Source organism: Chrysochloris asiatica, unplaced genomic scaffold (genome assembly GCF_000296735.1).
Source record: "Chrysochloris asiatica unplaced genomic scaffold, ChrAsi1.0 scaffold00047, whole genome shotgun sequence".
Lineage (NCBI taxonomy): Eukaryota > Metazoa > Chordata > Mammalia > Afrosoricida > Chrysochloridae > Chrysochloris > Chrysochloris asiatica.
The window spans coordinates 5,072,291-5,077,784 of NW_006408565.1; the positions used below are offsets into that span (position 1 = coordinate 5,072,291).

Consider the following 5,494-nt stretch of genomic DNA (forward strand, 5'->3'; position numbering starts at 1 on the left):
TTCTTTCGTGTCTTCTTAATGACTTTTTGCTCTCTTCATGCATGATGTTCTTGATGTCATCCCACAATTCTACTGGTCTTCAGTCTTTAGTGTTTAATGCATCAAATCTGTTCTTCAGATGGTCTGTAAATTCAGGAAGGATATATTCAAGGTCATATTTTGGCTCTAGTGGACTTGTTTTCATTTTCTTCAGCTTTAGTTTGAATTTGCATATTAGTAATTGATGGTCTGTTCCACAGATAAGAACATAGAGACACAGAATACTTTACTCATGTGCCCAAGGTCATAGTTAGTGGCAAAGGTGGGCTCCTGAGTCCACATTCCTAGTGATTATTGTAGGAAATGACTAGATGGCTGAAGAGAAAAATAATTTTTTCGCTGTAGGGATCAGAGAAGACTTCTCAGGAGAGACACTGTTTTAACTTGGCACTAAAAGGTAAGGAGTTTTAAATAGGCAAAAACCAGTCCGTGTTGTTATTTCATGCAACACAAACTTTATCCCTTCTGATAACATGTCTGAAGTATGAGAGATGAAGTTCACCATCCTGTTTTCTATGAGCATTCTGGCTATACTTAATCCAAAACCAGATTTGTTTATTTGTTAGTTTTTGTCAGTCTATGATACTTTTAACATTCCTAACACCATAATTCCCAAAGTGTGGGTTGGGGTTCATCTGACTGGAGAAATCTCATCATAGGAGATTTCCTAGGAGACTAGGAAAGAGTCCCTCTGGCGTTTTAATATCTGTGTCATGTGACTATAGGAGAGGGTTTCTGTTGCTGGACAACCAGAAACAATGGTGAAGTGCTCATCCTATACAGCGATAGATGACATGTGGAGTAGAGTGCAGAAAAGAGAGAATCTGTCCATGGGGGAGCCCCTCTTTTGGCAGAAGCAGAAAGACAAGAACACTATGTTCTGTCCTCACTCACAATATGCATCTTGACTTCCTGTTGCTATTGTTGTTAGGTTCTGTCAAGTCAGTTTCAACTTATGTCGACCCTATGCAGAACAAAACACTGCCTCAGAATTGTTTCGCTTAAGCTCATTGTTACTGTCACTGTGTCAATCCATCTTGTTGGGGGTTTTGTTTTCCTCTTCTTTGCTAATCCTTCATTTTACCAAGCATGATATCCTTCTCCAGGAATTGATCCCTTCTGATAACATGTCTGAAACATGAGAGACAAAGTTCACCATCCTGGTTTCTAATGAGCATTCTTGGCTGTACTTAATCCAAAACCAGATTTGTTTATTTGTTAGCTTTTGTCAGTCTATGATACTTTTAATAGTCCTAACACCATAATTCAAATGCACCCATTCTTCTATGGTCTTCATTATTCATTGTCCAACTTGCTCATGCACATGAGGTGATTGATAATACTATAGCTGGGGTCAGGCACACTTTAACACTTTAAACAAGTCTTATGCAGCAGATTTGCCTAGTGCAATACACATTTGATTTCTTGACTGCTGCTTCCATTAGTATTGATTGTGGATCCATGCAAAATGAAGTTTTTGACAACTTCAACCTTTTCTCTAAATATGATCATTGTATTTAATGGTTCAGTTATGAGGACCATTTTGTTTTCTTTACATTTGAGGTGCAAGCCATACTGAAGGCTGTAGTCTTTGATCTTCACTAGTAAACATTTTAGGTCCAATAAGCAAGGTTGTATCCTCTGCATATCATAGGCTGTTAATGAGTCTTCCTCCAATTCTGATGCCATGTTCTTCTTCATCAATCTAGTTTCTTGGATTATTTGCACAAAGTACAGATTAAATAAGTATGATGAAAGGATGCAACCCTGGAGCACACCTTTCCTGATTTTTAAACCACTCTGTATTTGCTTGTTCATCTTGAATGACTGCCTTTTGGTTTATGTACTCATTCCTCATGAGCACAATTAAGTGTTCTCGAACACCCATTCTTTGTAATGTTATCCATAGTTTGTCATGATTCACATAGTCAAATGCATTTGTATAGTCTTCCTGGTATTCTCTGTTTTCAGCCAAGACCCAGCTGACATCAGCAATGATATTCCTAGTTCCATGTCCTCTTCTGAATCCAGCTTGAATTTCTGGTAGTTCCCTATCAATGTACATTTGCAACTGTGTTTTGAATTATCGTCAGAAAAATTTTACTTGCGTGTAATATTAATGGTACTTGCAGCAACAATAGGTGTTGACTTCAAGGTGAAAACAATATCAGTGGATGGAAATAAAGCTAAACTTGCAATATGGGATACTGCTGGTCAAGAGAGACTCAGAACATTAACTCCCAGCTATTATAGAGGTGCTCAGGGTGTTATATTAGCATATGATGTCACAAGAAGAGACACCTTTGTTAAACTGGATAATTGGTTAAATGAATTGGAACTGTACTGCACGGGAAATGACATAGTAAACATGATAATTGGAAACAAAATTGATAAGGAAAATCATGAAGTTGATAGAAATGAAGGCCTGAAATTTGCATGAAAGCCTTCCATGTTATTTATAGAGGCAAGTGCAAAAACCTATGATGGTGTACAATGTGCCTTTGAGGAACTCATTGAAAAGATCATCCAGACCTCTGGATTGTGGGAAAGTGAGAACCAGAATAAAGGAGTGAAACTGTTGGACAGAGAAGAAGGCCATGGAAGAGGAGCGTGTGGTGGTTATTATTCTGTGCTATAAATTCTAGAAAATTCCATCTCTGGCATATTTGATCAGATAATGATATCTTTCTGTATATAAACTCTTTAGCTGCTATTTTAGGGACCTTGCAGTTTGTACATATTTGTTTTATATCACGACAGTAAATATTTGCAGGAAATCTCACTCATTGGCTTTTCCAGGTAACATGTTATGGTAAGCATGTACAGTTTGCAGTCTACAGATTGTTGTTTTTAAATTATTAATGTAACGTAAAATAGGTGTATCTTTTAAGTACATTTGATTTTATGATTTATAGTTATCGTGTAATTTTTAAAAAATCCATCTATTTATTATTTGTTTATACAAGGTCTGTTTTTTTTTTATTTATTTTTTAATAAATGTTTTATTGTGTGATAGTCTACATGGGAGAACATTAGCTTTACATTCATTCTATCATCTATCATTTTATTGGCATAATTACCATCCCGTCCATAAATCCTTACCCAACCAAAGGGTGTACCATGTAAGCCTACACCACCACCCCAACCACAGTCCTCAGCCCCTTTCCATATCCTTCCTGATCCTGAGTCTCCAGCCATACCATCTCTTGACATCATCTTCTCTGCCTCCATCTCAGGCCTCACCACTTCTCTGGGTAGGATCCCACTCTCCGCTTGTCTCCATTGATGGTCCTAGGGTCCTCTGCTCCTTCCTTGCTACAAAATGTCCACCTTTAGATTTCCAACCCTCACAATCAGTCCCGATAACAATTATTCACTATTGCATCACAAGAGACCCATCTGTATTTCATTTAAGCAGCCCTTCCTGGACAGGCTGGATACTATTCACTGGAGACTCCACGCCCTTTGGATCTAGGTTCCCTCTTGAAAGCTTGTAAGCCTTTCACTTCTTACCTTTATACAAGGTCTGTTTTTGATCTTCTTTTGCTTAAATACTCCTATTGATTATTGAATTATTTGGTATCTAGAACTCCTAGGAACATTGGGGGGGTATACATATTCATCAAACCTGGCAAAATTCCTTTCAGGAATAATAAAGAGCATGACTCCACAGCTTTTCTAGGATGTTTGTTGACAGATTCTCTTTTAGTATTAAAAAAAATTTCTCCTAACAGAAAGTAGCCCAGGCCAATTTATAATTAAATCTCTATTTGTTCTGATGATGCTTCTAAACTAGCATTGATAGGTTAAAGAAGTTTGGTCTTTTTAATTGACTTTAATGAGTATCCCAGTCGTTTAACTGAGTTTTAATTCTGTGTATGTACCTGGCAGTCACATTTCTGTGTAGCATTTTAGTAATGTGGCAATTGGCAGATGGCAGTAAGGTTTTCCCCATATTGGTTTCAGAAGGACATGAATAGTGTGTTTATTGTAATTCACGTTGTTCTTATGACTTTTAAATCAACTCCCTTTTTTCATAAATGTTGGTTGTGTTTGTCTACATACCTCACCTGTAACTTGTATAATGTTTATGACTATGTCTGTATCTTAAGACAATGACTAGTTGGTATATAAACCTATTTCTGTATTTTGAGGAGTGGTAGGGGAGAAAACAAGCTAGAAACACTAAATGACAATTTGAGAAAGGCATAATGCATCCAGATCTGATGTGAATGGAAAAATTCTGTTCCAATGAAAATCTTGACCATTTACTCTAACAAGTAGTCAATAGCTTACCGAAACCAACTTGTACAGACTAATAAATCTTTTCCGCAGTACTCAGTTTTCTAACCTCTTGCTATTATACATTGTATATTTTTCTCATATGTTATTTAGTTTACATTGATCATTGATATTTTAGACACCAAAATAAATTGTTTGTCACTAAAAAAAAAAAGGAAAAAGATATAGTTGATGCTCAACCATTTCTAGAGGTAGTGTAAAATCAAGAACTAATGATCCTGAAGGAAGAAGTCCAAGGTGAATTGAAGTCTTGTCAAAGAAGAGGCATCAGAAATAGATGGAGACAGATTGAAATCTTTCAACACACTGAAGGCACTCACTTATCTATGCCAAGAAATTTGGAAGACAATAACCTGGCCAACTAACTGGAAGAGATCCATATTTGTGCCCAAGAGAATGTGGAAAACATTGGACAATAGCATTGATATCCCATGTGAGTAAAGTTGTACCAAGGGTAATGCAGAAATGGCTGCAACCATACATTGCCAGAGAACTGTGATTCAGAAGAGAACATTGAACAAAGGATAGCCTTGCTGATGTCTGATGGATCTTGGCTGAGAGCAGAGAATACAAAAAGATGTTTACCTGTGCTTTATTGACTACGCAAAGGCTTTCCATCGTGTGTACCATGACAAGCTATGGACAACATTGTGAAGTATGAATATTCCGGAACACTTAATTGTGCTAATAAGGAACCTGTACAAGAGGCAGTTGTTCAAACAGAACAAGGAAACACTGAACAGTTTGAAATTAGGACAGATGTGCACCAGGGTTGTATTCTTTCACTACATGTATTTAATCTGTATGCTAAACAAATAATTTGAGAGGCTGGATTATATGGAGAAAAATGTGACATCAGGATTAGAGGAGGACTCATTAATAATCTATGATATGCAGATGATACAACCTTGCTTGCTGAAAGTGACGAGAACTTGAAATTCTTACTGATGAAGATCAAAGACCACAGCCTTCATTATGAGTTGCATCTCAATGTAAAGAAAACAAAAATCCTCACCACTTGACCAATAAATAACATCATGATCAGCAGAGGAAGGTTAAATTTGTCAGACTTCATTTTGCTTGGACCAACCATTAACACTCATGGAAACAGCAGTCAAGAAACCAAACTACATATTGCATTAGGTAAATCTGC

The 5,494-nt window shown here is 36.9% G+C and overlaps 1 pseudogene; it reads left to right on the plus strand.

Moving 5' to 3' along the window:
• The first annotated feature begins 2,158 nt into the window (after nucleotides 1-2,158).
• LOC102825094 lies at nucleotides 2,159-2,717 on the plus strand (annotated as a pseudogene).
• Nucleotides 2,718-5,494: the final 2,777 nt, after the last annotated feature.